The 12,525-nt window shown below is 31.0% G+C and overlaps 1 pseudogene; it reads left to right on the forward strand.

Annotated features, from left to right (window-relative positions):
* The first annotated feature begins 5,402 nt into the window (after window positions 1-5,402).
* LOC106753754 lies at window positions 5,403-9,419 on the forward strand (annotated as a pseudogene).
* Window positions 9,420-12,525: the final 3,106 nt, after the last annotated feature.

A 12,525-nucleotide genomic window follows, 5' to 3' on the forward strand; every position in this document is an offset into this window, starting at 1 on the left:
GTCTCTATTTTTGTCCAAAATCTCAAATAGGTCCTTTTTTTTGTGTCTCAATTAAGTCCTTATTTTCTTAAAATTGAATCAAATATGGTCTTTTCGTCAAATTGAGATGACGTAGTTAAGAAGGGTATGTTGACCGTGTAGTTTTATATTACGTGACATTGAAAATGTGACTGAATTGTATTTTTTTAATTTTTGAATTAAATTTTAATTCAAAAATTAAAAAAATACAATTCAGTCACATTTTTAATGTCACTTAATAAAAAACTACACTATAAGCATACCTTCTTAACGACGTCATCTCAATTTAACGGAAAGACCCTATTTGATTCAAGTTTACAAAAATAAAAACTCGATTGAGACGCCGAAAAAGAAAGGAACTTATTTGAAATTCTGAATGAAAATAAAGACCTATTAAAACATTAAAGATATTATTTAAGATTGATTTCAACGAATAAAAGACCTGAGATTCCAAAAACGATTTTCAAAGGATGGCTTCTCGAGAATGGGTTTTTCTCCTTCTAAGATTTTCTTTTTCTTTCCTTTATGAAAAATTACATTTTATTTCTTTATTTTCTTTTATTCAGTTTCCTCCTCATCATACCTACTCCCTAGAAATTCTCTTCTTTGTGACATACGATTTTCGTTATTTGAAATTACTAATAATAAAAATAAAAAATCGTCTTAATGTAATTAAAAATCCATAAAAAAAACACTTGTTTGAAAAAAATTATAAATATCCTTACCAAGAGAAATAAAAAGTTTCAAAACAAATAAAAAGTCAAAAAAAAATTTCAAAGTGGATTTATTTAATAAAGGTAAAATATCTATTTTGGTTCCAGTTTTGGTTGGTAATATTTGAAATGGTCCCATTTTTTTTTTTTTTTCAGTTTTAAAGAACGTAATTTGTGTTCAATTTAGTCCTTTTTACAAACTCCGTGAACCACAAACAAGGACTAAATTAAACATAAATTACGTTCTTTAGGACTATAAGAAGTAAATTGAATATAAATTACGTTCTTTAGGACTATATTGAATATAAAAAAAACTAAATTGAACACAAATTACGTTTTTCAAGACTATATTGAAAAAAAAACTAAAATAAAGATAATTTCCAATATTACCAACCAAAACTAGACAAAAAAAAAAAAAAAAGAAGTAAAATATCGTTATCCTAAATAATTCAAGGCATCCCCTACGAGTATGAAGTCCTTTCATTTTCTAAAGTAAACTTATTTCTTCTCTTTAATCTGCTTCTTGTTTCACTTCACAGATGGTTATTGTTTTTGCACCTCTGTAATTACTGATTGCATACTGCACTACACCACCTAACTGTCACCTCCATCGTCAGGGTTGCTGCAAAAGAAGAGAGAAAATACGAAAAAGAAAAAATTATTTTCCGAAATATATTTCATGTAGAAGTGTCTGAAAAACTTAATCCACGAGAAATTATATGTTCCAAAAAGTTTGTTTTGAAAATACTAGTATAAAAAACTTATTCCAAAATATATTTCTATGTATTTTGGAAATTCTGTTCAAAAAATCTTGTTATGAAAATTCTGAAAAATTATTCTAAAAAGTGTTGGGAACATGAAATCTGGAAGTCAATTTCATAGAAGATAAAATAGTCATTTTGTAAATATGGATGGTTGCACTAACAAACTGTGGGGCTGCAGAAAATGAAAGTGTCCTAAGATTCGGCTGCAGTGGGTTTTTTGGTGAGTAATTCTTTCTACACCTCCATAATTTCTTCCTAGAATACCTTTTTGGGTTTGGGACAAATTGTAATATTTGAATTTTAGTTCTCGAGAGAGTTTGATAGGATTGGATTTTAACCATGGGGCTTCCGTGATATTTTCTTTAACTTATATTTCTAATTATTTCATTTTGTATCTCTAATTTTCAAAAATAACCTTATATATTTTTTATTGGATTTTGAAGTACAATGAAAAGAATAAAAAATATTCATTAGATTTCAAAATTTGATAAAAAAAATAAAAAATCTTTCATTAAATTTCAAAATTCGATAAATAATAACTTTTTCATCAAATTTTGATATTGGATGAAACATTAGTGTAAAGGTGGGTTTTTAAATTTCACGGACAGTTTTGGAATTTAAAACTTTTTGGAAGTGCAGAATAAAATGATTGGAGATGCATGTTAAACAACCTTTCTTTAAATCCTTCCTTTTAATTAAAGTGTCTTATCCCAACCACCTAAATAAAATATATGAATCATTTATATTAAATCATTATTTAAATAATACTATATTTCTTATACACAAGTGTGTCATAGTTAACGGGACAAATTAATAAATTTTTATATAATTGTTTCATTATATATAATTATATAATCATACTTACTTATATAAAAAATATTAGTTAAATAAATTTGTAGTCTATAAGTTTTAACGTGAAATTGAAATTCATATTGGTTTCAAATTTTGATATGGTGTGGTATGCAAACTTTAAAAATAAATAGATATAATTTCTTGAATATAATTATATTAAATTTTTTTAATGTGTCAAATGACATTTGAAATTGAATTTTTAGTTGTTTATATTGTTTGATATTTTTAACTTAAATATTAGTATAAAAAGTCATTTAACATGTAAAATAATATTTAGCCTATTTGAATTAAGAGTATATGTATTTATTTTTAAAATTTTGAGATAAAGCTAGAGAAAGAGATGAATTATAATTTCATCTCTAAGTTTAAGGATTAAAAAAATATTTATCCCAAGTAATAAATATATACAAATATTTTAAAATTTGGAAAATTGTATAAAAAATAAATTGTGTTTCATATTTTACAGTGTACAATTCAATTCTTTAATTTTCTGAATTACACTACAATACTAGATGATACAATGAGTGATAGAGTAAAATAAAATAAGTCTAGCTTACTTAATACATTTTACATCTTAGCATTTCAAAATTAGTAAAATAATAATATGTCAATTATTAAGAAATAATTGAATTTAACTCCAAAAAAAATAATATATGTTTGTATATAAAATCTCTGTCAACTTTTCTATTTTTATTTTGTTGATATAATGGTATCATATGAATGATGATTGTTTTGTGTTTTTATCTTTTGTATCAAGATTAAGTTCATTCGTATTAATGATTATTATCATGTTTTTCATTAAAAGTTCCCTTCATTCATAACTGTAAGAAAAGTTGGAAACATTGAATGATCTTTAATACTATCATGAAACACAAGTCATTAAAGAAAACAATGAAATTAAAAGAGATAAGGATAGAAAACAAGTACAACTTTTTATACTAGTTCAACTTTAATGTCTACATCTAGTGTCCTTTCAATCAACCTTAGATTAAAAACTAATGCACTATAAAGATTTGAGTTAATACAACAAGACTTACAGAGCAAACTCTCAAATGTAATCTCCTTACTAACTCCCAAATCTAATATAGACAACAACTCTACAGAAATAACAATCCTCTTCCCTGTAGAAATAACAATCCTCTTCCCTACATAAATAACAATCTTCTTCCTTGCAGCACCCCTTTGAGACCTTTCTCAAAGTCACAAGAACCACACGTTCTTCTTCCTGGCCACACGCACAGGAAAAACATCAATCCAAGACTGTAAACACATTTTTGATCAGGAAAAAAAAAACACCTTAATGTGCAATAGTTTGATCAACCAATAAATGTCCAATGATATCCTTCAAGAATCCTACAAAAATTCTTCAAATCTTTTGTATCTTGATTCTTGGAGAAACTAACACACCTGCAATTCTTTTCTTGACTCACTAATATCAAATTTAAAAGTTCAAATGATAAAAAGTTGTTAATGCAAAATGCAGTGCGTCATTATATAAATTTTCTCATGTTTGACGCATTTTAATCAATTATGAAATAATGTAATCGGTTACACTTTTAACAAAGTTACACCAGAATTACATTCAAACAAATTTAACTAATTAAGCATTTAATGTAATCGATTGTACATAACATGTAAGTTAAAACATATGAAAATATGACTGTTCTGACAGTTAAGACTTATCATCAAAACAATTTTCAATGTTTAGTAGACTTAACTAATTTCGTAAACCAATTTCAATGTTTATCATCAAAACAATTTTGAAAACTTTTTTTTCTCACAACTCATCACAACACATTGCAGATAGGTGTTTTGCAAAGGCATGAGTTTTAATCGATTATACATATAATGTAATCGGTTAAAACTTGTAGCTTGTCACAGTATAACCATTAGCTATCTGATGAACCTAATTGGTTACATAACCACTGTAATCGATTACTTCATACAGATAATGCATTGGACAAGTGATTTTAATATATATGAGTATGCATACAATATATGTTGCAGTCATGGAAACATATGTATTTTCATCATTGAAAAACAAAACATGTGTTGTCATCATATAAAACAAAACCACATAAGGAATTGGGTTTAGCATTCATATTGCTCCCTCTATCAACAATAATATTTTTTTCTAAACCCCTACATGAAAAATAATGTTTCTACATTTTTTTTTCTGCGTTTCTATCTTTTCTATTTTCATTTTGTTGACCTAATGTTATTGTAAGATCCTAGGAAAGTGTGGTAATTAGAGAATAATGTGGTTATGAGACTTGGACCTTATTGTTTGTTAATTGGTATTTGATGATTAGATATTTTCTAGAATTATAATTATTATGTTTACTATTATTATTGAGTAAGTAAAACGCATGATTGATATGTTGTTACTTAGATGAATTGTGTGGTGTGTTGTTACTAATATGATGTGTTGGATTGAAGGTAGAAGGGTGATTTAGGTTGAATAAGTGTGGGTCAAATTCTAGAAAGAAAAAGAGTTAAAGTAAACTTTTGGGTTTTAATTTGTATTTTGGGTCCAAGGGCAAAAATGTCATTTATCCTCATTAATTAGTGCATAAATTATGTTATGGGGGTGTGGAAAGTAAAGTAAAGGAAAATAAATATGAAATTAAAAGATTTAAGGGTTGTTGATATTATTTTAATTAAAAAGATAAAGATAGAATAAGAAAAGATAAAAAGGAGAATGGGAAACTAGGGTTTGAGTATGTTTACGTGGGTATGTGATGCTTGAATGGATGTATGAGGTGTGGAGTATGTTTTCTTATGAATTAGGGGTTGTTGCATGTGTGTTTGAAAACTTGAATTTTGTCTACGATGTGTTTTGCTTCGCAGATAATCGATTATCACTAATGATAATCGATTATTGCACATCAATATTGAGTCTAGTTGTGGGAATAATCGATTATCAGTTATGATAATCGATTATCCCTTCTTGCGTGATGTTTCCAGGTGATTTTAATTGAGATAATCGATTATCAAAAGTGATAATCGATTATCAAAAGTGATAATCAATTATCACAGTGTATTTTTGTGAAAAATGGCAAATTTGATGAAGAATGAACGTGGTTCAAGCCTAGGAAGGAGTGGAACGCGTTGGTACTCAATGAATTAAAGTAATGGGCATGTTTAGGATCAGTTTTGACTTGTGATTGTGAATTGGAGCATGAATGAGTGCTGGGATGTACCAGAGTATGTGATTGGTGAGCGTGAGAGTGGATGATAAGTCTACTTGTTGTACCTAGTAAATCCTAGTGTTATCCGCGGATAGGTGCTTCCTTTTGCCTCGTGTACATTGGAAGGGTTATTCGGGTATTGAGTCTTCCTTATGTGGGGCTGAAGGTGTCTTCCTTGTCCTTGTGTGGTAGGATTACATGTTCCTTAGTTGGATTGTGGGACTATGAGAATGTATCTGTATGGGAATATATAAATGGGGCTGTAGGAACGACTACAATCGGTGAGGTAAGGTACAGGAGTATGCTTAATTTTTTTCACTATGGTGTTTATGGTATGGTGATGCTCATGGTGCTTTTCATGACTGAGATAGTCATGATGGTGGTGTTTCTATGATGGTGATCATAGTGGTTGAGATGCTCCAGGTGATGTTATGTGATAGCGGTATTACTATAATAGGTATAGTAAGTAGTTAGCATAAGAGCTAATGAGTGGATAAACCAAAGGTGTATGTGTGAGATGTTAGTGAGGACATCAAGGATTAGAGGTCAAAGATCGAGGATTGTTTAATTCATTTTGATTGAATTGTTATGTTAGAGGATTAGGAATCCTATTGTTATTACTAATATGTATGGGATGTTTGATTATTGTTGATTTAATCAGTATGTTTATATCATGTTATTATGGTTGTTTTACTAGTAGCTTACCCCATACACGTTTATGTGTGTTCATATGAATGCGATGATCGTATAATGTGTGATGTTATACATGAGCAGACGATGTTGCAGATGGTGTTGAGACATAATAGATTCGAGAGATGACGGAGGACAAACTTGAGATTTTATTTACAATTATTTTATTTCCTTCGTTATTTTCATTAAACAAATGTTTTGGAACTATTATGTTTTATGCACGTTTAAATGTTGAGGTTTTGAAAATATGTTTCTGCGTTATGTTAAAGTTTGAAATTTTTACCGATTTTTGAATAACCTGTGACACCCTAGAAATTAGGGCGTTACAATTATCACACGAATGATAATTTCCTTGTGTTTTTATCTTCTATATCAAAATCCACTTCATTCTTATGAATGATTATTAAATATGTTTATTTATTAAAACCTCATTTCGTTCATATGGATAATATATGTATCTTTTAAAAAAGTTTTGCACTTGACCATCAAAGTTATTGACAAAGAAAAATGAGACTAAAACGAGTAACTCATACTATGACTACTACATTAGTAGTTGGAAGGGTAAAGAAGGGAAATTTGATAAGAATCCTTTTAAGAGCTCCCAAGACCCATATACTAGGATAAATACGCCTAAATGTTTAGGATATAGATACATAGCATCCAATTGTTCTACTTGAAGTACCTAAGAAAACACTAGAAGGGGGGAAGGGGAAGGAGGAGGGATGTTAAATAATGTTAATGGAAAAACTTTTTTGCAATCCTTCTGATATAGCACGTTTGCCGAGTATGAGATTTATCAAGTAATTGTTAAACTCTCGACTTTAAAAATGATTATGAACAATAACTTCTTTTACGTGATATTCATATTAGACACTACGGTATTTGTAAAAACTCCCTTTGTTAAGGAACAATCGTTTAGTATGGGAAATTTCTTGTATGTAAAACTAAAGTGTAACTACAAGTTTTATAAGAGAAACGTTTAGGCAAAAAAGAACAATAAATGCACATATATTTTTATATTGGTTCACTCCAACTAAGTTACGTTTAATATCTTCTATCCATACGGGTTCCACTATAATCTTCAACAAGATTACAACTGAGTATTCTCACCACTCTTGGTATCCCTAGGCACTCCTGGTATTCACCGATATGCTGTCTAGTTGAGTTTCACTCACTCCTAATTTTGCAGTATTCTTCACCACTCTTGGTATCCCTAGTTAGTTAATAACCTTCTGTTACCCTAAACTAGTTGAGTATTTGCACCACTGCTAGTACTAGACAATTATGGTATCCTCTGATACATTGCCTAGATTCCATTAACTCCTCAGAGTTTCAACAATAAGTGTTTTAATTCTCTTCAGAGTTACAATCAACAATTGCTTACAAGTTGTTTAGATTATTATGCTCGCAGATAGGTTATGTGTACAATGCAATACAGTCTAGAGACTCGCTGGGTGTTTTCTCTTTTCTATTTTCTCTCCTTACAACACTAAGTAAATATTACAATGAAGTTCAAGAGTATTGCTTGACTTTTCTTTTTCTCTGCTCACATATTTTCTTTTTCTTGAGCTTTTTTTTGTGGTTCTCTTCTAAACGTTTTCTGTAGGATGAATCTTGTGTCTTTTTTTTTTTTTCGTGTGAGGCAACTGTTGGTTAAAGTCAACTTGTCAGAGCAGACATGCTTTTTTAGTACTTTGCTTGAAGTAGGTTGTACTCTTTTTCAGACACTTCTTCTTATGAAGAGAACATTCCGTGAATGTCTCTTTTGTCTCCAATGTCCACTTCTGATATGTTTCAAATAAAGTAGTGGATGTGTGTAGTAGGCTATCTGCATAAAATAAATTAGAATTGCATGCAACAAATATGTCTTATCTCTTATTACTTTTGTTGTTTTTTAATATTAAGCATTTAATGAAATTTAAGACTTGTTCAGAAAAACAAAGTGCTATTTCAATTTTCTACCATTGAGGTATTGTTTAGGTTTAATGTCTCAATAGGTCCTTATTTTTGTTCAGAATCTTAAATAGGACCTCTTTTCTTTTAGCGTCTCAATTAGATCCTTATTTTTGTAAAATTGAATCAAATAAATCCTTTCCGTCAAATTGATTAGACGGTGTTAAAGAGAGCATGCTGACTGTGTAATTTTTATTATCTGACATTAAAAACGTGATTAATTTTTTTTTAAAGTGAGGGCAAAACTGGAAAAAGTCTCATCCTTCTCTGCAATTACGAAATCTAAACGAAGCCATGTTCATCCATGGCACTGCAATGGCGGCAAGAGGATGACGAGGGCGTCACGGACGGTGCAGTGATGGTGCTATTCAAACATAACCCTTCTTCCCTCTATCCTTTTCGAGTTTTAGTACTTCCTCGCAAAGAGAGAAGGGCCAGGTTCAGCGGAGATTGCGACNNAGGNTTACTTTCTCCTCTCCGTTCTGGATCGCNACGCAAGANGGAGGCTTCCTCCTCCTTTTTGTTTTTGTTTTTGTTTTTGGGTTTAGGGTTCTCTTGTTCTCTGATTTTGGGGATTAGGGTTTGTTGAAATTAGGAAATTAGGGATTTTTTGGTGTAATTGGTTTTTTATTCGGATTGAATTGGTGATATGCGTATTGTTTCTGGGTATGGGTAGATTATTTCTGGTTTGTTTAGACTGGCCATTCCCATTTTCTGCAAATGTTTANACGTGGTGGTTGAAAAGACTTATAGGGCNCACCAAGAAAGTAAACGTTGATTGGCCATTCCCATTTTCTGAGGGGAAGCTTTTTGTTCTTACTATTAGTGCTGGGTTGGAGGGGTATCATGTTACCGTTAATGGGAGACATGTAGCATCCTTTCCTTATCGTGTTGTAAGTGATATATCCATCCCCTTNAAGTTAGCTACCTGGACTTGAAGATTGATTTACTTGATCACTTGATTTTGCATTTTGATTTTGGCAGGGTTTTACTCTTGAGGATGCCACTGGGCTTTCGTTGGCTGGAGACATTAATGTTCACTCTGTATTTGCAACGTCTTTGCCTTCATTGCATCCCAGTTTTTCCCCATAGCGGCATCTTGAATTTTCCGCCAGGTGGTGTGCCCAACCACTTCCTGACTCTGGCGTAGAACCGTTTGTTGGTGTCCCTCAGCTGGAAACCATTTTTCTGAGCAGATGGCTGTGAGGAAGTCATGAATGCAACATAGATTTGTTTAGGGTTAGATTTCTTGGAGTAGCAGAGAGAACGAGGTTTTCTGGGATTGAATTTTCAACTTTACCAACTTTACCCTTTCTTTGATTGAATTTCCATTCTTTTAATTTAATTTTTTAATGACACGTGTGATAAAACAACACTGTCACTGTGCCAAATCATACAATACTTAACGCCGTTTAATCAATTTAACAAAAAGGGTCTATTTCATTCAATTTTACAAAAATAAGGACCTGATTGAGACGTCAAAAAAGAAAGGGTCCTATTTGATATTTAAGACGAAAACAGGAACCTATTGAGACATTAAACCTATTGTTTATTAATTAAGCTTTTTCAAAGATACTAAGCGTTGAGTTGGAACTTCATCGTTGGAGAAAGTAAAGATTTTAGCTCATGGTATTGTCTAGGCTGATGTAAATGCTTTTTGGGATAAAACCTTTTAGAGCTTGAACATTTATCATATTTCTTCCTTTATAGGTTTTTAATTTGTTTAAGGCTTTTAGAGGGTTTTATCAGAGACATTATCTCAACACCTTTTTGCTTCTTGAGAGTTCCTCTAATTTCACTTTAGCCCTTTCTTTCTTTTCAAAATTGCCTAGGAGCCTTGAGTTGACCAAATTGGATCAGATTTGACCAGAGTTTAACATCCAATGAGTGCCTATTTTGTATATTGAACATTTAAATTTAATAATTTTAATCATTCAAATGTTGACTTCAGCTGCATCAACCAATGTTATAACATCCAAGAACAATTTATGCACTAAAATTCACTTTTTACGCCTCTTTAATTCCCAAATCTGATAACTTCAATTGTCACAAATCCTCTGGAAATAAACCCTTTTAAATAAAATTATTCCACTAAAAATTTGAAATACAACCTAAAATGTGGGCATAAATATGCACTTATCACATATTTACTCTATTTTGTGCAGATTTTCTATTACATGCATCCACCTGCTCAATCCTATATAAATTAGGAATGGATGTTAGGAACAAAGAAGACATTCACGGAATGCTATTTCTATCAGAAGTCATGCTAAAAAAATCGTACTACAAAGAATAAAAAAGCAAGCCTGCCCTGACAAGTTGACTTTAACCAACGACTGCTTCATATGACAAGACAAAGAAGACTCAAGGATCAAGGAAAAAGTTGTACCCAATGGATATATTTTTTAGAAGCCTTTAAATAGAAGAAGATTCTAAAAGAGAATCAAGAGAATAACACATAGAAAGAAAGAGCTCAAACAACCATCATTTAAGAGAAAAGCTCAACAAAGCAGACGAACTCAAAAGAGATTATTTGAGAGAGAAAAAGCTCAAAAATATAAACACTCTCAAGTTTCATTGATATATAAGCTTACTCTTGTGAGAAGAGAGAAGAGGGAAAACACCCAGTGAGTCTATTAGATTGATTTGTATTGAACATATATCCTCTCTCCGAGAGTTATCGTCTAAGGACTTGTAATGAATCTTTTGATTAATTCTGAAGATAATTAAAAGACGTTATATTTAACTTGGTGGGGTTAAACTATAACTAGACAAGTGTGTCTAGTAGAAACCAAGAGTGGATGAAACTATGGCGTTTAACTTGGTAGAGTTGAATGGTAGCTAGGAAACATATTGAGGATATATTTGGATTGCCTAGTGGAAACCAAGAGTGGGTGGAACTCAATTAGACAACATATCAGGAAGATATTTGGACTGTCTAGGGATACCAAGAGTGGTGAAGAATATTGCGCAACCAGGAGTAGGTCAAACTCAACTAGACAACTTATCTGGAAGATATTTTGATTGTCTAGGGATACCTCGAGTGGTGAGAATAATCAGTTGTAATCTTGTTGAAGATTATAGTGGAACCCTCTAAGGTGTTAGAGGAGATTGGACGTAGCTCGGTGGAGTGATCCAGTATAAAAACAATTGTATGCTTATAGCTTTATTCTCTTTAAACACTTCTCTAACAAAACCTGCAGTTGATATTTATCTTTTATATATATATGTTAAGACAAGACAAGCTCGTGTATATCATCCTTGGTTTTGAAGTTTAAACAAACAATATTAAACGAAGTAGTTGATAAATCATCATTTTTTCCTATTCACTAAGCTTTTGGTACCAATTTTAATTAATAAATTGTGCTTAATTATCCATTATTTTCTCAGTTTTTCTATTTGGGCTTTATTTGACTAGTAATTCATATTTTAATTAATTTCAATTATCTGAGCTTAATTATTCCTATTATTATTTTCAGGGCAAATTTTGGAATTATAGTTAGGACTTCAAGAGGGGCTACCACGTCATTTACTATTGTCCACATCAACATTTGCTTTTTTTTTTCTTTTGTAATTTCGTTTTTATGGTATTTTGGGTCAGACTTGAACATTGGGCCCATTGTTTTTGTGAATTAGGAAAAAGCCCTTTTGTGGGACAAACTTTGCCTTGCCTAGGGTTTAGTACCCATGTAGCCATAACACTTTCATTATTGCTTGGACGTGAACAAGAGTAGCTTCATTAAGTTTTTCATTTTTCTCTCTTTAGTTCATTTGTCTATTTCTGAATTCGTTTTGTAGTTGAATTCCACTTTCGTTGTATTGTCTTGATTCATTTCTCTTGTTTTTCTTATTCATTTTGTTTTCCAATTCCGTTTCCAATTTTGTTTCCTTGTTCTTCATTTTGTTTGGCTGCTTTTACGTTTTGCTTTGCCTTGTATTTTCAAACCTTAATTAATGAATGAATTACATTTCGTTTTCTTCTTTGTTTGCATTTCGTTCTTAGTGGAAGATTGAAATTTCAAAGAAAAATAACACCTTTAGCTATTGAAACAAAAATTTCTATTTAATTAGGAAATTTGGGTTCTATTCACGACACTATTCATGGTAGTTTTCACGGTTTCATTGGATTTGCATGCATAAAAATGTGGTTACTCGGTGGAAAATAAAGGTCATCCAAGAATGACCTACCCAAAAGAATGTGGGGGAAGTTAGGAGCTTATATAGATTGACAAGATCTTATAGGAGGTTTGGTCCTAACTTCTCTAGTCTTTCTTCACCACTCAATAAATTAGGGAATAAATATGTCACATTCCATTGGAGAGAAAAGCAATAAAAGGCTTTTGG

This window comes from Vigna radiata, unplaced genomic scaffold (genome assembly GCF_000741045.1).
Source record: "Vigna radiata var. radiata cultivar VC1973A unplaced genomic scaffold, Vradiata_ver6 scaffold_7, whole genome shotgun sequence".
Taxonomy (NCBI): domain Eukaryota; kingdom Viridiplantae; phylum Streptophyta; class Magnoliopsida; order Fabales; family Fabaceae; genus Vigna; species Vigna radiata.